The sequence below is a fragment of the Petaurus breviceps genome, unplaced genomic scaffold (genome assembly GCF_028583685.1).
Source record: "Petaurus breviceps papuanus isolate PSGF00001 unplaced genomic scaffold, PetGlider_PUasm1.0 183, whole genome shotgun sequence".
Taxonomy (NCBI): Eukaryota; Metazoa; Chordata; class Mammalia; order Diprotodontia; family Petauridae; genus Petaurus; species Petaurus breviceps.
In genome coordinates, this window is record NW_027185791.1 from 23,701,260 (window position 1) to 23,728,814 (window position 27,555).

Genomic DNA, 27,555 nt, shown 5'->3' on the forward strand with positions numbered 1-27,555 from the left:
TTATTTTATTCTTATTTAATACTAAAACTTAAAAGAACAGTAAGAAAAAGAAGCATATTATAAATTTAAATAGTAAAACAAAACCTGAATTGGAAAAGAAAAATAAAAGGCATTCTCATGTGAGCAGCAGAACATAAGAGGATTCAAAATATAAAGCAATAAATTTCCATTTTAAGAAAGTCTATATAATAAAGACTGAACATTGTGTTCCCAGATGTGCCTTTTTTCTTGATTCCTTATAAGTTTTCTTTATTTCTTTGCTGTGTATTTTTTTATTTTGTTTCTTTTTGTCTTTTCCTCTACCTCCCCAGAAGGCTACATTTAAACATGAATACACACAGATGCACATACATACATACATACACATTCACATGTGAACACTCATAATAAACACATACATATATACACACATATAAAAACACGCAAATAAATAGAAATATTGTACTATACTTACTTGACCTGTTTCTCTGAATGTAGGTAACTTCTTCCTTCATAAGTCCAAGTGTTTTAATGTTTTTGTAAGTCCACCAACTTGTCATTTCTTACACCACAGCAATATTCTAACTATATAATGTGTAGTTATTTTAAAGTCTAAACCAATACTTATTTATATGGTATATGTATGTGTGTGTGATTTCTTAATTTTTCTCTTTCAATTAAATCTATTTTGGCTTTAACTTTGTCTGAGATCATGATTAGTCCACCTGTTTTTTCCCCAATTAAATGCTTGATCTTTATTTTAAGCTTGTGTGTATCTTATCTCCTACCTTTCCTGACTCGTCTACTTTGCTTCTACCTGCTACATTGCCCTCCTATTACTTACCTTTACCACGCCTTCCAAGGACACCTCCCTTGTCCTCCCATTCCCATTAATCTATAAATCATTCTATTACCCCTCATCCTATATTCCCTCACCCCTTCCCACTGAAAAACTCTCCCTTATACTCCCCCTATCCTCTTAGGCTTCTCTTTCTTTATTCTTTTAATTTTTCAAATGCTTTATTAATTTCTGATTTACATCATTCATTTTCGCCAGATTTTGAGCTACAAATTTTCTCGCCTTTTTTCCCATACCCACTGCCCCAAAATAGCAGTCCCACAGGACATCTCCTCCTCCAATCTGTTCTCTCACATATTTTCTCCCATAACCATTCGACTTTTCCAGTGGATCTCTATGCCCCAGTGCTTGTACATCTTATTTCCCAATTACATGTGGAATAGTATTACTAATATATATATATTTGAATATGTGGTTTTAAAACTTTTATTTCTAGATTCATTCACTTCCTCCCTTTTCACCCACACTTACTGGGAAGATAAGCAGTTCAATATAGTTTCTACATGTGTAACTAATGCAAAACAATAACATAGTAGATATATTGTAAAAAACTGACTATATTTCCCTCCCTCCTATCCCACCTCCCACTTGTTCTTTTCTCTACTTAGATCCCATCCCTTTTCAAAACCGTGTGCTTCCAACTTCCCTCCCCCCCCAGCCTGCCATCTCTTCAATTATCCCCCTTCTCAACCCCTCCCCCCCTACTCTCCTGGAGCATGAGATACCCTATTTAGTGTGTATTTCATTCCCTCCTCAAACCAAATTCAATAGAAAAAAGGTTGACCCATTCCCTTTTGCCTTTCTATACTTCCCCTTAATTGTGAACATTTTCCCTTGCCTCTTCTATATGAAATAGTTTACCCAATTCTGTCTCTCCCCATCTCCTCTCATTATATTCTTCTCCCACCTCTTAATTTCAACTATTAAGTATTATCCCTTCCTGTTAAATTGGTCCTGTGTACTCTATCTATATGTAAATGTAAACATATATACACACATTCACATATGTATTCATATGCGCTTATATCCTCATATATAAACATATATATGTATATGTGTGTGTGTGTGTGTGTGTGTGTGTGTATATATATATATATATATATATTTATATTCTCTTCAACTACTGAGATAAGTTTCATAAGGTACAATTATTGTTTTTCCATGTAGGAATGTTAAAAATTCAACTTTGATAAGTTCCTTATGATTTCTTTTCCCTGCTTACCTTCTCATACTTCTCCTGCTTCCTTTATTTGAATGTCAAATTTTCTATTCAACTCTGTTTTTTTCAGCAAGAATGTTCAAAAGCCCTCTATTCCACTGAATGACCATATTTTCCCCTCAAACATGATACTCAGTTTTCCTGGGTAGGTGGCTCTTGGTTTTAATCGGAGCTCCTTTGCCCTCCAGAATATCATATTCCAAGCCCTTTGATCCCTCAGTGTAGGAGCTGCCATATCCTGGGTTATCCTGATTGTGTTTCCACAATATTCAAATTGTTTCTTCCTGGCTGCTTATAATATTCTCTCCTTAATCTGGGAATTCTAGAACCTGCTTATAATATTCCTACAAGTTTTCTTCTCCGGATCTTTTTCAAAAGGTGATTGGTGGATTATTTCGAACTCTATTTTGCCCTTTGGTTCTAAAACATCAGGGCAGTTTCCTTTGAGAACTTCCTGGAGGATGCTTTCTAGGGTCTTTCTTTGATCATGGCTTTAGGTAGTCCTATAATTTTTAAAGATCTCTCCTGGATATATTTAACAGGTCAGTGCTTTTTCCCATGGGATAATTCACATTGCCTTCTATTCTTTCATTTGTTTGGATCTCTTTAACAGCATCTTGATTTCTCCTAAAGTCACTAACTTCCATTACTCCAATCTAATTCTGAAGCAATGATTCTCCTCAGTGAGCTTTTGAGATTCTTTTTCCATCTGGCAAATTCAGCTTTTTCAGGCATTCTTCTCATTGCCTTTCTGAGCCTCTTTTGCCATTTGAGTTAGTCTTTTTTTTAAGGTTTTATTTTCCTCAGTCAGGCTGTTGACTCTCAGTCCATAATTTTCTTGCATTTTTCTCATTTCTCTTCCAAATTTTTCCTCCACTTCTCTTTTCTGCTTCTTAAGGTCCTCTATCGCCTGTAACCAGCTCATATACTCCTTTGAAGATTTTGGTGCAGACTTCACTGTCTTCCTCCTGTTCCATGCTTTGCTCCTTTTTGTCCCCAAAACAGGAGTGTAATGTTGGAAACTTCTGTCTGCTTTGTTTCCTTTGCCTGGTCATGTAGCCTCTCAGTAACTTGAACCCTGGCCTTTTTGCCACAGTAGGACTCTGCCACCAGGCAGGGGAGTTTTTGTCCTAAATGCTGTGGTTTTCTCAGTTGCCAGAGGTATTAGATGGGTGCCCTCTCTGAGGTCTCCACATGCTCTGGCAAGCTGGACACACACCCCAGGATCTCCACCCTAGACTATAATCCAGATACAAGCAGGTTAAAGCAAGAGCGATTACCCCTCAGACTTGTGCTTGGTCCCCCTACACTCTGCAGGCCAGGAGCTGAAGCTGCCATGTTGCTGGCTGGCTGTGCAGGCATCTCAGTGGCTTCCCGCCCCAGGGGCAAAAGCCACACAGTAACATTTACTGGGTCCCAAAGTCCAGACTGTACTGACCTCTCACTTTTTCCTTTGCATCTTTGTGTTGATAACTCTGGAAAAGGCCACAGCTGATTCTGAACTGAAGTCCCTACATCTGGGGGCTGGTCAGGCCGCTTTGGGGCTAAAGCCGTGGCATGGGCCTGGGCTCGGCTCCCAGAGCTCTGTGCTGGCCAATTTCTTCTAGCATGCCGGGCTCTCCACAGCAGGTGGTTAGCTTCTTTGTGTCATTTTGTGGGTTCTGCAGCTCCAAAGTTTTTTCAGAGTCCCCTTTTACATGCATTAAGGAAGGTGGAAGGAAGAGCCAAGGTGAGGCTTCTACTCCTGCTTTTACTCTGCCCTTCTATTTCTTTTTCAGTTTTTAAGATTCTCACACACACAGACATGTAAGTGTGTGTATATGTATATATACATGTTTGTATGAATTGTTCCCTCTTAAGTTTTTCCTGATGAAAATCATCTTCCAGAAGTAACAGCCCTCCTCACCATGTGTAATTCCTCTTTGCCTGTTTTTCCTCTTATACTAATTTGTTTAAAATACAATTTTTACTTTTTACTAAACATTATTAATTTTTAAGACCATATCATTCTCAAGTCTACCCAGTTCTTTCTTAAAAACTGCCCAATTACTGACAAAAATCTTAGAAATACACTTTACATTCCCTCATATAGAAGGTGAACAGTCTGTCCTTATTGAGTCCCTTGTAATTAGTCTTTTATATGTACTCTATGTTTCTTTTGGATATTATATGTCGAATTTTATATTAAGTTCGGTTTTTTTAATATTGTCCTTAAATTATGACAATTTATAGTGTCCATTTTTTTTTTCATTCAGGATTATGCTTGACTTTGTAGAGCATGCAATTTTAGTTCTTTTGCTCTTCAATATGTAGTGTTCCAAGATCTGCTATCTTTCAGTGACACTGCTGCTAGGGCTTATGTGATTGTAATTGTGGAAATGCCATATTCAAAATTATTATTTTTTTCTTTTTTTGTTGTTCATAATATTTTATACTTAAGCCATGTATTTGAAATTTGATATGTTATTATTCTAAGTTTTCCTCTTAGAATATCTTTCAGGTTGTAATTGTTGGATTTTTTCTATTTCTAATTTACTCTCCTGTTCTAAAGCTTCAGGACAATTTCCTTTAATTATTTTTCTATTATTGCATCAATCTCCCTTTTTAAAAATTAGCTTTCAGGAAGAATGATTATTCTTATGTTTTCTTGTTCTTTGATTTTCATAAGCTTCTTGTTTTTTCTTGGATTATTATTTTTTTTGCATTCTTGAGGGGCAATTGGGGTTGAGTGACTTGCCCAACAAAGGTCAAGCAGCAGGTTTTTGAGTTAAGTGCCTGAAGCCGGATTTGAACTCAGGTCCTCCTGACTCTAGGGCTGGTCTGCTAGTCACTGTGACACCTAGCTGCCCATATTAATCTTATTTTTAATTTTTTTAATCAAATGCTTTATTAAATTATAGTTTACATTATTTCTGCAAGATTTTGAGTCACAAATTTTTCCCCATTGTCCTCCTGCCCACCACCCCAAAATAGTGATCCCACTGGATATCCCCTCCTCCAATCTGCTCTCTCTCATACCCCCTCCAAATTTCCAGAAGGTCATGGTGGATGTCTATGCCTCAGGGCCTGTATATCTTACTTCACAGTTACCTGTAAAATAATATTGATAATAGTATACACACATATGTGTGTATACATATATACATATACATACACATGTATATATATATATATATATATATATACGTGTGTGTATACACATATAATCATTTCATTTTAAAACTTTGAATTCCAGATTCATTCCCTTCTTCACTTGTCACCCACCCTTACTGGGAAGATAATCAATTCAATAGAGGTTGCACTTGTGTAGCTATGCAAAAACATCTCCATCGTAGATATGTTATGGAAGACTGACTATATTTCCCTCCCTCCTATCCCGCTTCCCACTTCTTTTATTCTCTACTTTGATCCTGTCCTTTTTCAAAAGTGGGTGCTTCCAACTAACCTCCTACCCAATCTACCATCCTTTCCATCACCCCCTTTCTCATCCCCTTCCCCCCTACTCTCCTGTAGGGTGAGATAAACTATTTAGTGTGTATGTCATAAACTCCCTAAGCCAAATTCAAGGAGAATAAGGCTGACCCATTCCCTTTTGCCTTCCTATTTTTCCCCTCCATTGTAACCATTTTCCCTTACCTCTTCTATATGACATAGTTTACCACATTCTGTCTCTCCCCATCTGCTCTCATTATATTCCTTTCTCACCTCCTAATTTAAGCTTTTCAGTATCATCCCTTCACATTAAACTGGTCCTCTGCCCTCTATCTATGTATACCTGTACACATACATACACACATTCACATATGTATTCATATGGCCATATACCCTCCTATATAGATTCATATATGTATGTGTGTATATACATATATATGTACATATATACATATATATGTATATATAAATTCCCTTTAATTTTTATCATACTGGGAAATGTTTCATAAGTTACAATTATTGTATTTCCAAGTAAGAATGTAAATAGTTCAACTTTGATAAGTTACTTATGATTTCTTTTCCCTTTTTACCTTCTCATGCTTCTCTTGCTTCTAGTATCTGGATATCAAATTTTCTATTCAACTGTTTTTTTTTTCATCAAGAATGTTTGAAAATCCTCTGTTTCACTGAATGACCATATATTTTCCCCTGAAACATGATACTCAGTTTTGTTGGGGAGGTGATTCTTGTATTTAATCCCTGCTCCTTTGCCCTCCAGAATATCATACTCCAAGCGCTTACATTCCTCAGTGAAGAAGCTGCCAGATCCTGTTTTATCCTGATTGTGTTTCCACAATATTCAAATTGTTTGTCCTGGCTGCTTGTGTTCCTCTCCTTGATCTGTGAATTTCTCAACCTGGCTATAATATTCCTAGGCGTTTTCTTTTTGGGATCTTTTTCAGGATGTGATTGGTGGATTTTTTCAACCTCTATTTTGCCGTCTGGTTCTAAAACATTAAGACAATTTTCCTTAAGAATTTTTTGCAAGATGATTTCTAGGTTCTTTCTTTGATCGTGGCTTTCACTCAGTCTAATAATTTTAAAATTATCTCTCCTGGATCTATTTTCCAGATGTTTTTTTTTCCAATGAGGTATTTCTTACTGCCTTCTATTCTTTGATTTGTTTGGATCTGTTTAACAACATCTTGATTTCTCATAAAGTCACTAGCTTCCATTTGCTCCAATCTAATTCTGAAGGAATGACTCTCCTCAGTGAGCTTTTGAGATTCTTTTTCCATCTGGCAAATTCGACTTTTTAAAGCATTCTTCTCCTCATTGCCTTTTTGAGTCTGTTTTGCCATTTGAGTTAATCTATTTTTTAAGGTTTTATTTTCCTCAGTCAGGCTGTTGCCTCTCATTTCATAATTTTCATGCATCGTTCTCATTTCCCTTCCCAAATTTTCCTTCATTTCTCTTATTTGCTTCTAAAGGTACTCTATGGCCTGTAACCAGCTTGTATTTTTCTTTGAAGCTTTTGGTGCAGGAGTTCTGACTTCACTGCCTTCCTCCTGTCCCATGCTTTGATCATTTTTGTTGCCAAAATAGGAGTGCAAAGTTGGGTTGCTCTGTTTATTTTGCTTTCTTTTTCTGCTCTTGTTGCCACTAAATTACTTGACTTTTGGGCTTTTTCCCACACTAGAACTCTTCCACCAGACAGGGGAGTTTTGTCCCAAACACTGGGATTTTCTCAGCTGCTCAAGCTATTAGTTGAGTGCACTCTCTCAACCCTCCTCACACTCTGGCAAACTGGTCACACACCCCAGGACCTCCACCCTAGACAGTAATCCAGATCCAAGCAGGTTAAGCCAAGAGCAATTACCCCTAAGACTGGTTACTTCATCTGCTACACTATGCAGGCCAGTTGCTGAAGCTGCCATTTGTGGCTGCAGTTGCATGGCCATGGCGCCTCAGTCACTTCTTTCTCCAGGGGCAAAGGGTGACAGAACTCCAAACTACTGGATCCGAAAGACCACACTGCACTGACCTCTCACTTTGTCATTAGCATCTATGTGTTCATCACCACAGCTACTAGTGATCTGAAGTCTCTCCAGTGGGTACTTAGTCAGGCCTGCCTAGAGCTAAATCTGCTGTCTTGGCTCAAGCTAGGCTGGGATCAGCTCCCAGAGTGCTGCACTGGCCGAATCCTCCTGGCTTACCAACCTGTTCTTAGTGGGAGGTTAGCTTCTTTGTGTCATTTTGTTGTTTCTCTGTCTCCAACATTTGTTCAGAGTCCCCTTTTACATGTATTGGAGGAAGTGGGTACCAGAGACACTCAGAGGTCCTGTTTCTCCTCCACCTTCTTGACTCCCTGGCATTTTCTAAAAAATGCTATTCTTAATTTTTAAAATGTTTTTCTCAATCTTTCCACTTGATTTTTAAAGTCTTTTATATGTCCTTCTATGAATTCCTTTTGGTCAGTATTCTACTCTGAAAACAAACTCTGATCTTTTCTATTCCCATAGCAATTTGAATGGTTGGATCTCTCTGCTTTGCCTGCTCAATTTTTTTTTTGGTAGTAATTTATTTATTTATATTTGTAGTCTTGGAGTATGGAGGATCGTGCCTTAGGTCTCAGATACTCCATCAGTTCTCCCCTCTAGCCTTGAACTGAAACTAAGAACTCGACCTTCCTGTAAGTCCCCATAGCCAGTGGGACCCCTGTTCCATTGCTTCTGTACTCAACAGGCATGTGTGGGTTCCTTCTCACCAAGGGATGCACAGTTAGGCCTGGCATCCCTTATCATCAGAGGTTCTATCAGTCTTCCCCAACTAAGAAGTTGGATTCTTCACACTATCTGGGAGGTGACAGTTTCTGTGGCTGGGGACAAAGCCATCTCCCAAACCAGCTAACCCCAAGGTTCCTTGATTGATGTTTCAGAGTAAGTAGCCTGAGGGTATTTATTCTTCAAAGTGACAGAACATCAGCCCTGGGATTTTGCTTTGGATCCTCTGCAATTGACCTAGGAGGACTACTGCTCTGCTCCAACTTTTGTTCATTTTTGTTGTTTTCTTTTGACCATGAGGTACTATTTTATCTTGTTTGTGATGGAAATTTGGAGAGCTTAGAATTACCTGACATATTCGTCGCTTTTCCCAGAATCTTCCCTATATTTTTTCAGTAAATTATTCTATACAATGTGTTTCTTAGATTCATACTTTTAGTTGATAAACCTTGAATTGTCATGGGTCAGTGTTCAGTTATGATTAGAACTTATTCTCCTGCCCTTTAAGAATTGTGAGTACCTGCTGTCCTCCTGCATTTTCTATTAGGTGTTAAAGAAAGTCTTTAAAAAGAATGAGGAATCATTTCTCAAATATATAGAGAACCGAGTTAGTTTTTTTAATAAGTGTCTTTGGCCAATTGATAGTCAAAGGATATGAGCAAGCAGTTTTCAGGAGAAAACTTCAAAATAATCTGTAATCATATGAAAAAAATAATTTAAGTCACTATTGAGTAGAGAAATGCAAATTAAAACAATGCTGAGATACCACTTCACACCTATCAGAAATGACAAGTGCTGGAAAGGATGAGAGAAAATAGGTACACTAATGAATTGTTGGTGGAGTTGTGAACTGTTCTAACCATTCAGGAGAACTATTTAGAGAAATGTCTAAAGGAAAACAAAATATGTATACTCTTTGACACACAAATATTCCTACTAGGTCTGTATCCTAAAGAGATCAAAGAAAAAGGAAAATAACTTGTCTGTACAAAAGTTTTTATAGCAGTTCTTTTTATGGAGTAAAGTTTCAGAAATTGAGGGGATGTCCAATAGTTTTGTAATGGCTCAACAACGGCACATGATTGAAATGGAGCATTATTTTGCCATAAGAAATAGTTGGGAGGAATCAGATTGGTCGAGTAAAGACAGGTACTCACTTGATCTTCCTAAATTTCCCCTTTAACAATTTTAGATAATGCCTCCAGTCAAATTCTGAAGGGGCAGAACCAACAAAGCTTTGGGGTGAAACAATTTTCCAGCCCTAGACAACTTAGGAAGTTGAGAGGAAAAGTCTGTATTAGTTGGGTCGTGGTCTAACTTGGTGCCTTGTGCTGAATGCACACAATGTATTACCAGGAGTAGGTCTTTGAGAGTTGATCAGTAGCAGTAGTCCAAACTTTAGTAACTCTAACCACAGAGATAGTAAGGGAGTCAAATAGCTAGTCAGAAGGAAATTATGGGGGATGCTTAGCTAGAACTGTTACATAACTCATACACAGTTTTGAGATGCAATCCAAGACAAAAGAGAAGCAATCTCTGACTAGTGCTTCTGAATTCTGGGTTGCAGAGGCCCTGATTGCAGTTTTACAGCAGAGAAAAGTGATTTTGGTAGCTCACAGATCAGAGAATAGTCTGGGAGAGCAGGGATCACATCTCTCCTTAGATTATAACAACTTAGATGAATCAAAGTCTACAGAACTCCAGTGCTTCCACTGAAAACACCAGCAACAAAAGCCTGAAGCTTGCAACATTGCTCCCTAAATCCCAGGATCAAAACTCAATCATATCAAATTGCAACTCAAGAAATAGCCTAAAACATTAGCAAACACCTAAAGAAGGACCTGATCTCGTATTGCTATAGTGAGAGGGCAGAACAAGACACAAACCCAGGAGAAAAAAATGAGGTCAAAATAATCTCATGAAAATCTTCCAAGGAAAAAATGTGAATTGGTCAAAAAGCCCCTAGTAAAATTTTAGGAAAGCTCAAAAACAATTTTAAAAATAAAAATTGAGGTAGAAAATTGCAAAAGAAAATGAGAATGATGCAAGAAATTAATAAAAAGACAGTCAACAACTTATTAAAGAAGGCACAAAAATACTAAAGAAAATAAAAAATTTCAGGAATAGAATTGGCAAAATGGATAAGACGTTTAAAACTTTACTGTAGACTATAATTCCTTCCAAATTAAAAGTGGTCATGTGGTAGCTAATGAATCCATGAGATATCAAGAAACAAAGTAAATTCAACAATAAAAATATGATATATTTGATTGGGAGAAAAATAAACAACTGTTCTGGAAAATAAATGGTGAAGAAATAATTTAATGATTACACTTTTATTTTAAAAAAAGAGCCTACTTGTCATGTTGTAAGTAATTTTCAATAAAACTTCCATCATATCTTAAAACCAAAAACCAAAATAGAAATTAAAAGAATCCACTTTTCACCTCCTGAAAAAATCCCCAAAAGAAAACTCCTAGTAATATTATAACCAAATTCCAGAGTTTTCAGGTCAAGAAAAAAATATTGCAAGGAGACAGAAAGAAATTCAAATCTCATGGAATAATAGTCAAGATAACCCAAGATTTAGGGTCTTCTAAATTAAAGGAACAGAACAGTTGGAATATAATATTCTGTAGGGCAGGATTTAGGATTACAAATAAGAATCACCTACCTAGCAAAACTGAGTCTAATCTTTTGGGGTGAAAAATGAATATTTAATTGAGGAGAGGATGAAAATTAATTTATTTGAGGGGGGAGGGCAGGGCAATTGGGGTTAAGTGACTTGCCCAAGGTCACATGGCTATATTTTTGTGTGTATGTTAAGTGTCTGAGGCCAGATTTGAAATCTGGTCCCTCCCCCTGACTCCAGGTGAGTGCTCAGTTCACTGTGCCACCTAGCAAACCCAAAGATGAATATTCTTGAAGAAAAGACCAGAGCTAAGAGAAAATTTGACAAGACATTTACATACAGTCAGTTTGGTTTTAAATCACTGTACTTCATTAAAAAAAAATCTTTCATCTGGATTTGGTTGTGTGGTTGCAAACCAAAAGCCCAATCTTACTACAATCTTAATCAGTTATATTTAGATAAGAAAAATAACAGCACTTAATATCATCTATTAAGTTTGTGAAAAACAACATACTTGTATAACTTTATATATTTACTCATTTGATCCTCACAACAACCTTTTAAAACTGATGCATCCCCATTTTGTAAATGAGATACGTGAGGTTAATAGTGGGGAAGTAACTTGCCCTGAGTCACACAGTATTTAAGTACTTAAAGCAGAATTTAAATGAAGACCATTTTTAGTACATAAACAAAACTATCTACTTCATTATCTAGCAGCTTTTCATTTGTTGAATGAATCTAACTCAACTATCCATTGTAATATTCACTGATAGTCATTTGCTATATGATCAGACAATTTTCCAAATGAAAGTGGAATGCAGTCATCTAACTAATGTTAACCACATTTCCCATTAGGAGTTTTAAGAGATCTCCAACACCTTTAATTTTCTGTTTTTTTTTTCCTACATATCTATTTATTATTTGATGATTGTAAATATTTTCAAAAATGGAATTATTTTAAAAAAGAAGAATGTATTTTTGAAATAAAAAATTTAAAAATATTTGTTGGACCACACACTGAGATGATTTAACAACACAGCTACCATTAAAAGTCTTCTGTGAACAAGGTACCATGCTAGGTATAAGATACAGAAAAGAAAGTTGAAAACAATCCTTATCTTCATGGAATTTAGATTAACATAAGAAAGGAGAAAGATAACATTATTGTATTGTTTTTTTTAAATCTAGAAAGTAGCTACATTGTTAATCAAGAAAGAATGAAAAAAAAATAAGCACCATCCTTGGTATGAGAAGATTGTCACAAATTGACAGTGAAGAACTGGGGAAGGGAAGGATATCATTTGAATATGTGGGACTGAAGAAATGATTTGGTCCTATCAGGTAACAATGGCCAAAAAAAAATAACACATAGATAGCCTGTGTTCTTTATTAGCATCCAATTGGAAGGTCTCCAAGATAAGGGAGAGCTCTCCAGCGTCAAAGATGTTCCAAAATAGAGTGCTGTGATCTACACCTCTGGATGTACTATTTGTATCAGTGAAATCACAGATGCAGAGAATGAATGTCTGAAAATATTATTTGGCCCACAGTCACAAAACAAGTAACTATATTCAGTCATTAAACATGATTAACCTTTGTATTGACCTCTTCCTATTATCTTTTTTTATTCTTTCAACTCCATGTATTTTAAATTATTTCTTATAAAAGCATGCCTATTGTTAAGCACCCCATCTTTCTTATGTTTTTTTTCTGTTTTGTTTTCAGTGCTTTCCATACTGTTATGGCTGTGAAACTACCACTGAAAACTTGTCATTAATTTTCTCCATTGTCAGATATAATTTTCATTTTGAAGTAGAGCTTTAGATTTATTTGCATGTTTTGACTTTATGACCCTATTGGTTTAATTTTTCAAATGATATGATTATGAGTAATAAATCTTTTAGTCTCATTTCCAAATCCATCAATTACCTTCCAATCTGATTCTCTGTAAATATAATTATTAGTCATTGCATGTATATTAATCACTCAGAAGTAATATATGATGCATTATGACTTGTACAGTAGTAGAAATCTCAAAGTATTGAGTCAGCAAATCCATCTAGAGAACTTTTAATCAGCTTTCATTAGTTACTTGAACTGACAAAATTCTGCTTAGAGTATTAGAAATAAAATAGATGTTTGTTTCACAAGGCTGAAGTGACCATGGCAATGTTTTCACAAATATGTTAATATTTATATGTCATATCACATATATGACAGAAAATTTTCCTTTTGATGTGATAAAAGACACACAACAAAAGCTTTTGGTTTTTAGTGATGGTTTACCATTGAAAATATACTTCCTGATATCCCATGGTAGTTAAGGACACAAATATAATATTGCAAATTTATCAATGCTAATTTCTACATGGGAAAAAATGACAAATTGGAGACTTTAGTTTTTTAAAGAATATAAAAATTGAAATAAAACATATATGAAGCTGAAAGTATATTATGTCATTGTTTATTTCATATTTCATCAATATTCATCATATTATTTCACTAACTTCATGGTGTGGAGAAGTTGATTCGAAGGAGAGAAATACTTCCTCATTCAACATGGTACAAAGGCAAGATGGATATACAAGCGGAATTTCTGGAAAAGACAGGTATCAGTAAATAGGCAGGTGTTGCTAGTACTTAAAAATTATATAGTTGATATTCTAATAAATACTGACTAAAAGTAGGCCTATACGAGATAGGGTGTACATCATGTGACACTAATAATATAAAGAATGTCTATTCAACAATTCAATTAAATCCAATTGAGCTATTAAATGAATAAAAGCCTAGATCCCACCATCAAATATTTATTTAACACCTATATGCAAATCTCTGCAATGTAACTAGTGCCCAGAAATGTTTAGATAATGGTGTAATCTCTGTTCTCTTAAAGGATGTTTATGTGTCATATAAACACACATATAAAACAATTCAAAATATTACCTAGTTAGTGAATGAGGAAGATATAGACAGTGCACAAGGGAGTGAAAGAGTAAAAGGCCATTACTGATCAGGGGATGTGGGAAGACCTCATGGAGTAAGGGCCATTTGAAATGGTCTTTCAAGTATGTGTGGAAATTTAATATACAGGGAGGTAGAGAGGAAAAAGAATCTTCTTGTTCTAAAGAGCTCTAAGTACACATCTATGACCAAATTACTTAAGATATTAAAATGTCACAAAATAAGATATTCTTGCCTCTATTCCACTGATCCAGTACATGCTAAAGAATTATTTATCTGAGGTTTTGATTCTCATTACTATAGAGTACAGAGTCAATTAAAGAATGCAGTTATTAATAAAAAGACACAAATAGAAGCTAAGGAAAAATATAGTTGACAAAAGTGGGATATTTACAGAAAAATCAAGTCAAAGAGTGCGGATACAGATGGATAATCAAAATAGAAAGACACTAGCTTCTTCTGCAAAAGGTATACATTTGGTAGATGCTTTTCTGCATAATTCTCCTATTTTATTATAGCTATTTTAAGAAAGTGAAAATTTCATTCAAGAAGAATCTTTGATCTACTTACCATATGTCAGATATTGCACTATGGTATTGTTGATTTAGTGTTAACTAAAAAACTTTGTACTCTTTTGTGATGAAACAATATATACACAGACACAAAATTAAATATATACAAATTACTTTCAAGGGTGGGGGGAGACATGGGTCTAAAATAAACAAGTGGCTGCTAAGAATGAATACATGCATGAATGTTTAAATGAATTAATGAAAAATAACAAGTGCCTACTATATGTCAAGCACAAGCATAAAAATAAAAAAAAAATAAAAACTGCTGTTGACCTCAAAAAGCTTATATTTCACTAATTGGAGACAACATGAAAGGTGAGTGGGGAGGGAGGGCATATTGTAGAAGGATGATGAATGGGGATATAGGGAAATAAATTGTTAATAGGTTTTTTGTTGTTGTTAATTTTGTTAATAATGGCAAAGCTGATGTATAATGACATGTAGTTCAATTATTGGGACCTGAGTAAAAGAGCAGGAGACAAAAAAATGTGGGTAAAGTGAAGAGGAGAGGCAAGTCACAGTGTAGGGAATGAAATGATTAATGGTAGCTAAGGATTTTCTGCAATAGTGATCCAGGGAGTAAGTCAGTAATCAGGATGGCTGATCCCCAGGACAGATTGTTTCCCCAAGGGCATCAAGGAAGCTTGTGAGGAAGAGATGGATAGAACATAGGGAATAGGAATGAGGTCTTTGGGCACAATAGAAAATTATGGAAGATTGGGACAGGGACATTGGGGAGATATGACTGATACTGGTCAATATAAAAGAGCAGGGGATACTAGCCAAAGAAATGCACTATAGTCTAACTACAAATGAGAAGAAAAAAGACATTGTCTGAAATTAGAGACAAGTAGATTGTCATATATTTTTCCATAAATGGTTATTGGTTTGTATGGAAATTGAATGCACAAAGTTATGTATATGGTAGCAAATTAGATGTTGCATCACTAATACTGCCTAATAATCAAGAGAGGGATTGGACGAGACCTTAGGAGAAAGGTAAAACATGTGTTAGGTATCCTGTCATCTCAGCATTCATCAGAACTTACTCCAATAATAGTTAAATTATTTCCTCAGAATGAGAATGGGATACAAAAAAATCCTTGCCACTGTTGAGGGGGAAGGGTAGTAGATCAAACATACAGGCTTTGATTCTCTGTGGTAGTCAAAAGTAGGGGCCCAGTGAAATCCTGAAGAGTTAGATACAGTTTCTAGAGAAGAGATAAACTGACTGGTGAATACTGAAAATGATCAGTTTTTATGTGATACATGGCAATTCACGGAAGGATAAGTTGGTAATTTAACTTATAACATGTAGGAGGATAAGGAGGGTTGTACACAGGGGGAGAAATCCAAATTACATGGAATGATGATGTTATCAAGAAAAAGGGCAAATTAGTTTTGGGAGTACTTTGAGGAACTACTTTAGAGGTGGGGAACCTGTTGCCTCAAGGCCACATATGACTCTCCAGGTTCTCAAGTGTGGCCCTTCTGTGAAATTGGGATTCAGTCAAATATCTGCAGGATCTAGAGGGCCAAATGTGGCCTCAAGATCAAAGGTTTCTCACCCCTGAACTAGACCCTTGGGCTTGTAACCAAAGGGAATCAAGAGGAAGAAAGGGGTGGGCACTTTTATATGATTATATAGAGTTTTTATTTCTTTATCAAAATACTATTTGTTCATGTCCCTTGACCATTTATCAACTGGGGTATGACTCATATTTTTACAGATTTGACAAAGTTCTTTATATTCATGATATGAGATCTTTATTTAAGAAACCGTCTATAATTATTTTCCCTTAATTTTCTGCTTTCCTACTGATCTTGGGTACATTAATTTTATTTGTAAAACACTTCTTAAAAATTTAATATCAAAATTATCAATTTTACATCTCGTACAATTCTTTATCTCCCATTTTTTCACAAAGTGTTTGCCTACCCATAAGTATGATGGGTAATATGTTCCATGTTCTTCAAATTTTCTTGTAATAGCTTTCTTTATACCTAAGTCATGCATCCATTTTAATTTTATCTTGCTAAATTGTGACTTGGTATTGCATTTCAGTGAAATGGAAATGTTTAAATTAATTTGGAATACTATATGATGCAGTGCAAACACACATTGTTCTATGCCCAATTCTTGCCAGAGTCTTTTACAAATTTCCCATTTTTTTAATCAAACAATTAATTCTTCCCAAAACTTGTATTTACAATTGTCAGACACAAGGTTACTATGACTATTTGCTGCTGGAAATTGTATATCTATTCTGTTCCACTGATTGAATTTCTATTTCTTACCACAACTATATAGTTTTTTTTTTCATTTTTCAAAAGCTTTATTAACTTCTTACTTACATCATTCATTTCCACCAGATTTTGAGTTAAAAATTTTCTTGCCGATTTCCCCCTACCCACTGCCTGAAAATAGCAGTCCCACAGGATAGCCCTCCTCCAACCTGCTCTTTCCCATATTTTCTCCCATACTCCTTTCAACTTTTCCAATAGGGCATGGTGGATCTCAATGCCCCAAGCCCATATATCTTATTTCGCAATTACATGTAAAAGAGTGTCTATATAATAAACATTTGATTTTTAAATTTTGAATTCCAGATTCATTCCTTCCTTCCTTGTCACCCACCCTTACTGGGAAGATAAGCAATTCAGTATAGGTTATACATGTGTAGCTAATGCAAAACATTAACATAGCAGATATATTGTAAAAGACTGACTATATTTCCCTCCTTCCTACCCCACCCCCCACTTGTTCAATTCGAAACCTGAAGCCTGTCCTTTTCCAAAAGGGGGTACTTTCAAATCCCCCCCCCCCCCGCCTGCCTCCCTTCAATCATCCCCCCTCTCATCCCCTTCCCCCCCCCGACTCTACTGTAGGGTAAAATACCCTATGTAGTGTGTATTTCATTCCTTTCCTCAGCCAAATTCAATGAGAATAAGGTTGACCCATTCCCTTTTGCCTTCCTATTTTCCCCTCCATTGTAACCATTTTCCCTTACCTCTCCTATATGAGATAGTGTATCCCATTCTGTCTCTCCCCATCTCTTCTCATTATATTCCTCTCTCATCTCTTAATTTCACCTTTTAAGTATCATCCCTTTCTATTAAATTGGTCCTGTGCCCTCTATCTATGCATACCTGTAATCATATATACAAACATTCACATATGTATTTATATGCATATATACCCTCACATATAGACATATATGTGTATATATGTATATATTTCTATTACCTTCAACTATTTTCATACTGAGAAAATTCTCATCAGTTACAATTTATGTTTTTCCATGTAAGAATGCAAATAGTTCAACCTCCATAATTTCCTTATGATTTCTTTTCCCTGTTTACCTTCTCTTGCTTCTCTTGTTTCTTGTATCTCAATGTCAAATTTTCTATTCAACTCTGAGTTTTGCATCAAGTGTCCGTGAAAGTCCTCTATTCCACTGAATGACCATATATTCCCCTGAAACATGATACTCAGTTTTTTTTTTTTTCTGGGTAGGTGATTCTTGATTTTAATCCCAGATTCTTTGACCTCCAGAATATCTCATTTTAATCCCTTCGATCCCTCATTGTAGAAGCTGCCAGATCCTGGGTTATCCTGATTCTCTTTCCATAATATTCAAATTGTTTCTTCCTGGCTGCTTTTAATATTCTTGATTTGGAATTTCGGGACCTGGGGAGAAGATTCCTAGGAATTTTTTTTTTTGAAATCTTTTTCAGGAGGTGATGGGTGGATTCTTTCAACCTTAATTTTGCCCCCTGGTTCTAAAAAATCAGGGCAGTTTTCCTTGAGAATTTCTTGAAGGATGATTTCTAGTTTCTTTTATCATGGCTTTCAGGTAGTCCAATAATTTTTAAATTATCTCTCCTTGATATATTTTCCAGCTCAGTGGTTTTTTCCATGGGAAATTTCACATTGCCTTCTATTCTTTCATTTGTTTGGATCTTTTTAACAGCATCTTGATTTCTCATAAAGTCATTAGCTTCCATTTGTTCCAATCTAATTCTAAAGGAATGATTCTTTTCAGTGAGCTTTTGAGAATCTTTTTCCATCTGGCAAATTTGGCTTTTTAAGACATTCTTCTCATTGCCTTTTTGAGCTTCTTTTGCCATTTGAGTTAGTTTATTTTTAAGGTATTAATTTCCTCAGTCAGGCCGTTGCCTCTCATTTCATAATTTTCCTGCATCGTTCTCATTTCTCTTCCCAATTTTTCCTCCACTTCTCTCATCTGCTTCTTAAGGACCTCTATGGCCTGTAACCAGCTCGTATTTTCCTTTGAAGTTTTTGGTGCAGGAATTTTGACTTCACTGTCTTTCTCCTGTTCCATGCTTTGATCTTTTTTGCCCCCAAAATAGGGGTCTAATGTTGGATTCTTCTATATGCTTTGTTTCCTTTGCCTGGTATTGTTGCCCCCCAGTTACTTGACTTTTGGGCTTTTTGCCACAATAGAACTCTGCTATCGGACAGGGGACCTTCCGTCCAAAGCACTGGGGTTTTCTTGGCTGCCAGAGATATTTTTGGGTGCCCTTGCTGAAGCCACTTCACACTCTGGCAAGCTAAACACACAGCACAGAATATCCACCCTAGATTGCAATCCAGATACAATCACTTTAAAGCAAGAGTGATTACCCATCAGACTGGCCGCTTGGTCCCCTACACACTGCAGGTCAGGAGTTAAACCTGCCACATTGGGGCTGCTACACAACCACAGTTACTCAGCAGGTTCTCACCCTGGAGGCAAATGCTGATGCACGCCCAACTACTGGTCCCCAAGTCCACACTTGTCACTTTGTCCTTAGAATATATGTGTTGATAATTCTGGAAACGACCACAGCTGCTGGTGATCTGGAGTCCCTCTGGCTGGCAGCTGGTCAGGCCTGCCCTGGAGCTAAAACCCACAGATCATGTGGGCTGGGCTCGCCTCCCAGAGCACTGTGCTGGCCAATCCTGCTGTCCTGTCAGGCTGTCCTCAGCGGGAGATTAGCTTCTCTGTGTCATTTTGTGGGTTTTTCAGCTCCAAAGTTTTTTTCACAGTCCCCTTTTTACAATGATTGGGGAAGGTGGAAGCTGGAGCCATGGGGAGTTCCTGCTCCAACTCAGCCACCTTGACTCCAACCCTCTGTATGGCATCTCACCACTGCATAATTTTGATAATCACTGTCCTATAATATAGTTTGAGATGTCATACTGCTAAACATTCTTTATATTTTTATTAGTTCCTTGTAAATTCTTCATGTACTGTTCAACATCATTCTTTTTTTTCTTTTTTTTTTTTGCTTCTTGAAGGGCAATTGGGGTTAAGCAACTTGCCCAAGGTCACAGGCTAGCTTCTGTGTTAAGGGTCTGAGGCAACTCAGGTCCTCCTGACTCCAGGATGAGTGCTCTATTCACTGCACCAGCTAGTCACCCCTCAGCCTCATTCTTTTTATTTTTAATTAATTTGTTTGTTTATTTTTAGTTTACAAGACTCAATTCCACAATTCCTTGAGTTTCACATTTTGTCCTCCTCACATAGTCAAGTATAGGATTTGTAAATACTTTTATATTATACATTAGTCAGGTTATAAAGACAGATTGTATCATATGGAAGGAAAAATGGTAAAGAAGGCATAAAACCAAACAAGAAAAAGAAAAAAAAAGAGGTAGTTTGTTTCAATCTGAATATATACTCAGTTATTTCTAGTTCTTTCTCTGGATGTACACATTTCTCTCCATAATTAGTTTTTTGGGATTGACTTATATCACTGCATTGATGGAAAGAGGCCAGTCTATCAAAGTTGGTCATCACACGGATGTTGTGTATGTAATTGTGTACAAATTTCTCTTGGTTCTATTCTTCTTACTCAGCATCAGTTCGTATAAGCTTCTCCAGGTAAATATGAAGTCCATCTGCTCCTCGTTTCTTACAGCACAATAGTATTCCATAACACGCATATACCACAACTTGTTCAGCCATTTCCCAATTGATGGGAATCCCCTAAATTTTTCATTTTTTGCCACCACAAAAAGAATTGCTATAAATATTTTTGTACATACAGGTATTCCTCCCACTTCTATAATCTCTTTCAGATATAAGCCTAGAAATTATATTACTGGGTCAAAGATATGAAATTATTTATAGCCCTTTGGGCACAATTCCAGATGGCTCTCCAGAAAGGCTAGATCAGTTCACAACTCCACCAGCAATGCATTAGAGTTCCAATATCCCCACATCCTCTCCAGCATTTGTCATTTTCCTGTTTTGTCATCTTAGGCAATCTGACTGGTAAGAACTGGTACCTCAGAGTAGTTTTGATTTGCATTTCTCTTATCAATAGTATTTAGAGCATTGCTTCATGTGTTTATTGATATCTTCAATTTCTTTCTCTGAAAATTGCCTGTTCATATCCTTTGACCATTTATCAATTGGGGAATGAGTTGTATTCTTATAAATTTGACTCAATTCTCTGTTCATTTTAGAAATGAGTCATTTGTCAAAGACATAGGTTGGAATAATTCTTTCCCAATTTCCCTCCTTGCTCTTAATCTTGGTTACATTGGCTTTGTTTGTACAGAAGCTTTTCAATTTCATGCAGTCAAAATTATCCATTTTACCTTTTATAATGTTCTCTAATTCTTGTTTATTTTAAATGTCTTTCCCTCTCCACAAATCTGACAGATAATCTATTCCTTGTTTTCTGAGACTGCTTACAGTATCCATCTTTATATCATGCACCCATTTAGACTTGATTTTGGTGAATGGTGTTAAATAATAGTCTATGCCCAGTTTCTGCCATTCTATATTTCAGTTTTCCCAGAAGTTTTTTTTTTTTCATATAGTGAGTTCTTATCCCAAAAACTAGTGTCTTGGGGTTTATCAAACAATAGATTATTGTAGTTGTTGACTTCTGAATCTTGTGTGACTAATCTGTTCCATTGATCTACTCCTCTGTTCCTCAGCAAGTACAAAGTAGTTTTGATGACTGCTGCTTTATAAAACAGATTGAAATCTGGTATAGCTAGTCCACCTTCCCTAGCATTTCTTTTCATTAATTCCCTCCCTTGATATTCTGTACCGTTTATTCTTCCAAATGAAGTTTGTTACTATTTTTTCTAGCTCTATAACGTAGTTTTTATTTTTTGGTAAATTAAATTGGTATGGCAATAAATACATAATTTAATTTAGTGAAAATTGTAATTTTTATTATATTTGCTTGACTCAGCCACGAGCAATTGATAAATTTCCAAATAGTTAAATCTGACTTTATTTGTGTGAAAAGAGTTTTGTAGTTGTGGTCATATAGGTCCTGGGTTTGTTTTGGCAGGTAGATTGCCAAATATTTTATAAAGTCTACAGTAACTTTAAATGGGATTTCTCTTTCTATCTCTTGCTGTTGAATTTCATTGCAAATTTATAGGAATGCCTATGATTTATGTGGTTTTATTTTATATCCTGCAACTTTGCTAAATTTATTTGTCTCAAATAATTTGTTCCTTGATTCTCTAGGATTCTCTAAGTATATCCTCATCTCATCTGCAAAGAGTGATAGCTTGGTCTCTTCTTTGCCGAATTTAATTCCTTTGATTTCTTTTTCTTCTCTAATTGATACTAATAACACTTGTAGTACCAGACTGAGTAAGAGGGGTGATAGTGGACACCCTTGTTTCACCCTGATCTTATGGGAAATGCTTCTAGATACTCTCCATTACATATAATACTTGCTGATGGATTTAAATAGATGCTACCTATTATTTTCAGTAAGGCTCCATTTATTGCTATACTTTGTAATGTTTTTAATAGGAATGGATGCTGTATTTTGTCAAAAGCTTTTTCTGCAACTATTGAGATTATCATGTGGTTTCTGCTAGTTTTAATGTTGATATGATCAATTATACTGATGGTTTTCCTAATATTAAACCATCGTAGCATTCCTGGAATAAATCCTACATGATCAAAGTGTATTTTTCTTGAGATAAGTTGCTGTAGTATTTTTGCCATTATTTTATTTAAATTTTTTGCATCTATATTGATGAGGGATATTGGTCTATAATTTTCTTTCTCTGTTTTATCTCTTCCTGATTTAGGTATCAGTACCATATTTGCGTAATAAAAATAATTTGGTAGGACTCCTTCACTAATTTTCCCAAATAGTTTGTAAAGTAATGGAATCAATTATTCTTTAAATGTTTGGTAGAATTCATTACTAAATCAATCTGGCCCTGGAGATTTTTTCCTAGGGAGTTGACTGATGATTTGTTCAATTTCTTTTTCTGAGATGGGGTTATTTAAGTAATTTACTTCCTCTTCAGTTAATTTAGGCAATTTGTATTTTTGTAAGTATTCATCCATATCACTAAGATTGTCAAATTTATGTGCATACAATTGGGAAAAAATAATTCCTAATTATTGTGTTGATTTTTTCTTCATTCAAGGTAGATTCACCATTTTCATTTTTGATATTCATAATTTGTTTTTTTTTTCTTTCTTTTTTTTTATCACATTGACTAATGGTATATCATTTTAATTGTTTTTTTCATAAAACCAGCTGTTAGTTTTATTTATTAATTCAATAGTTTTCTTAATTTCAATTTTATTAATCTCTCCTTTCGTTTTCAATATTTCTAATTTAGTATTTAATTGGGGATTTAGAATTTGTTCTTTTTGAAGGTTTTTCAATTGCATGCCCAATTTGTTGACCTCCCTTTTCTCTAATTTAATCATGTATGCACTCAGGCAAATAAAACTTCCCCTAAGAACTGCCGTTAATGCATCCCACAAATTTTGTTATGTTGTCTCATTATTATCATTCTCTTGAATGAAAGTACTGATTGTTTCTATAATTTCTTTTTGACCCACTCATTCTTTATTATTAAATTGTTTAATTTTCAATTAGTTTTTAGTCAGTCTTTCCATGGCCCATTATTGCATATAATTTTTATTGCATCATGATCTGAGAAGGATGCATTTAATTTTTCTGCCTTACTGCATAGAATTTTGAGGTTTTTATGCCCTAGAACATGTTATTTTTTTTTTTTAGTATGTGCCATGAACCGCTGAGAAGAAAGTATATTCCTTTTTATACCCATTTGGTTTTCTGCATAGATCTATCATATCTATCCTCTCTAAAATCATGTTTACCTCCTTAACTTCTTTCTTGTTTATTTTGAGGTTGGATTTATCAAGTGCAGAGAGGGGGAGATTAAGGTCTCCCACTGGTATAGTTTTGCTCTCTATTTCTTCCTCTAATTCCTTTACTTTCTCCTCTAGGAATTTGGATGCTATACCATTTGCTGCATATATGTTAAGTAATGATATTGCTTCATTCTCGATGGTGCTTTTAAACGGGATTTAGTTTCCTTCCTTCTTTTAATTAGATCAATTTTTGCTCTTGCTTTATCTGAGATAAGGATTGCTACCCCTGCTTTTATTTTTCTTTAGCTGAGGCATGGCATATTTTGCTCCAGTGTTTTACCTTTACCCTGTGTGTATCTCTCTGCTTCAGATGTGTTTCTTGTAAACAGCATATTGTAGGATTATAATTTCTAATCCATTCTGCTATAAGTCTACATTTTATGGGAGAGTTCATTCCATTCACATTAACAGTTATGATTGTTATCTGTTACTTTTCCTCCATCCTATTCCCTCCCCTGTTAATGCTTATATTTTAACCCTTTTCCCTTCCCCCTTAATATTTTTCCTTTTGACCACCACCTCCCTCAGTATTCCCTTATCAGCCCCCCTCCATTTTCTTCCCCTTTCTTCTTACTTCTTCCCTCTTTACTAATCAGACCCCCCCTTTCATAGTCCTTTCCCCTTCCTACTACCTGTAGGATATTTTTATACTTAATGAAGTATTTTATTTCTTCTTTGCACCAAGGGTAACAAGAAAAAATCTGATGCAAAGCTCCTCTCCCTCCCCTCTTTCCCTGTAAAAGGATACTTTTTGTGTTTCTTCTCCATAGAGTCTTATGCTTAATTGGTTGTTATTCCCTCCTTGTACCAGAACCAATGAGGGAAAAGCTCATTATGATTCTCATCCAGCTCCCTTCTTTTCCTCTGAGTTTGGTTCCTCCCTCTGAGGACAGTAGAACTCCAGAGGCTTTGGTGTCTGGTTTCTACCCATTTTGTGGCAGGGCCCTAGCCACATCCTTCCTCTAGTGTTCCCAAGCCTTTACTGTAGAGGGTTTTGCCCTGGGGCAAGAGTTACTATGTTTTCAGGGTAGGTGGGAATTTTGAGCAGGAGGGGTTCACTCTGCCATCCTGGTCTTTGGAGGTCCTGATAGGGTTTTGTTTTGTTTTTAATTTCTGGGACATAAAGTGGTAGTCCCAGGAGGAGTTGCTGTCCTGGACAGGGGCCCCTGCATTTCGTTCTTACCTTGCTGTTTCCAGTCCCAGCCCTTTGGTCATAGGCCTAGTAGAGTCCCTTGTGGTTGGTGGGATGATTTGCCCCCCTGTCCCCGCCCCAGTTGATCAGGACTCTTCCAGGCCTGCCTCTGAGGGCCACTTGCCTTACAGGCCTGCCTCTGCAGCCACTCATCTACCAGGTCTGCCTCTGAGGGCCGCCCGCCTTCCTGCCTCTCCAGCCTCACTGTTAAAAGACTTTCTGAGCATCTTGTTTTTCGTGGCAAACGTCATAAGAACCCAGCATGAACTTCTTCCTCACTTCTTCCACAATTTTCCAGGATTTCTAAAGGAAGAGTATATTAAAGTGTGTTCTTCCATGAATGTTTCATTGAAGGCCTTTGTTGTCAGCATTTCAATCATTTCAAAGAAAAAACAACAATTATAGTTATTATAATATTATAATGTTACAAATCGTTGGCAATTCATTTAAGTTCCAATCCATTCCTATGTGCCTTGTATTATATTATAATGGCATTTGTCATATGCCATATATTATAGGTCACATAGTACATCATAACAAATATTTTCTATCATCTATATATTTATCCATCTATCTATCATATTTCTAACAATTTTGGTCCTAAAAATCAAAAGAAGGGAAAAAAAGCACCATGTTTGAGAGGACAGCATGGGGACAGACTAATAAAGGTAAAAAAAAATGTTTAATATGCTCTGAGACACAATTATCTCTTGGTATTACGTTTTTTTCTTTGTTACAAGGAAGAGTTCTTTGGGATATGTTGGGAGAGAAGACCATTAGGAGTTGAGTGTGGCATAGAAATAGAAGGCATCAATAAATGTGTTTTTTTAACATATTTTTAAATGAAAGTACTTAGAACAAATGTAAAGATTGATATTAATATCAAGTATTACTATAACAAATGTTTAGGCCTATAGCATAATGTCCTTAAGCTTATTTTATTGTTATTTCCTTCCAAGATTTATGGGCCTCTGTTGCTTCTATATTTTCAGTAGAAAGTTATCAAAAAGACCAAAGGAGTTAGTGATTGTGGTTATCCTGTTTTGAAATGCACTTCCTTTACATTTTTCCACCTACTTAATGGCAGCCTGGAACAGTTGGGTAGCAGATAAATTGGCAGAAGGCTTTGCCCCCTCTGGCTAGATTGAACATAATAGAGTGAGTATTTCTTCATGTTATGTGACACCAGACTGTGATGACAAGAATATATTTTCAAAGCAAGGGGAAATGGAAATACTTCACAAACACAATGGAAGCTTACTTGCTTGGAAAAGTTGGACAATGACAATGATGATAAATATCAATAATTTCATTGCAATTTAAATGTATACTATGCACAGACTTATGATAACCTCATTTCTTGTACAAATGAGCTTATAATTTATAACTTTTTAAAGTGATAATGAAGTCACTGAATGTTATAGTTATCTATATTAAACTATCAGCAACAGAAAATATAAATATTCATGAAAACTAGAAAAATTGACAGTAATATACAAGGGAAGACAATCCCCACTGCCTATGTCGGAGTGTACGCTCTGACACCACAGCTGCTAACAGTAATAATTGCTATGTATGTGTATATTCTGTGGTTTTAGTCATGTAAGACTCTCCATAAACTCATTGAGACCTTTTATGACATAGATAATAGAATGATTTAACATTTCCTTCTCCATTATAATTTACAGATGAGGAAACTGATATATATAGGGTTAAGTGATTTGACCAGTGTCACATAGCAAAAAAGCATGTGAGACGACATTTGAACTCAGATCTTCCTGAATCTAAACCCAACACTTTATAAATTGAGCTGCCAAGATACCTTATCAATAATTACTAACTCTCATCATTTCTACCTCCCCAACATTTTTCACATTTGTACTGTTTTCTACATTCACAATACCTCTACCCTAATTCTGGCACCCAATTTCCTCTTACATATATTATTGCAATAGCCTTTTTTTTGCACTACCCATGATAGATTTTTATTGTTTTTTTATTATTCTTTAAAAAAACAACTCTTTTTAAGGTTTAAAAAAATCCAGTTTCAAATTCTCTCCCTCCCTCCCATTCCTCTCCCAATCATTGAGAAGGCAAGTGAATATGAAAAGTTTTCTTTTTGAAAGTGAAAAGCATTTTTCATCATTTGTCCTTTGTAATTGTCTTGGGTCATGCGATAACCTAAATCGTCTGACATACAGAAGTCTCTCTCTACTCCACTTCATTCTTCAAACAACTGCCAAAGTAACATTCCCAAAATGTAAGTTATCGTGTCACTTACCAACTCAATAAGTTATAAAAGCTTCATTTATATATTCAGGACATAATATTAATTTCTCTGGCATATAAATACCATCACAGTCTGGCATTTTTGCCTTTCCAGTTTTTTAATACATTATTTACTTTCATTTACACTGTGGTACAGGCAAACTAATCTTTTAGTTCCTTACATTCTATCTCCTCTCTTATTGCCTTTTCATTGTCTATCTATATGACAGCAATTTATTAACTTTTAAACTATATCATTTGGAATCCAGTATTTCCTTCATAACTCAAATCTAAAACAATTTTCTTCTTCACGAAATCTTTTCCAATAGCCCTGGATGCTAGTGCCTTCTTCCCAATCCAAACTCCTATTATCTACTTTTTTATGTATTTTGGATATGCCTATATAGATAAGGGCTCTCTCTCTCTCTCTCTCTCTCTCTCTCTCTCTCTCTCTCTCTCTC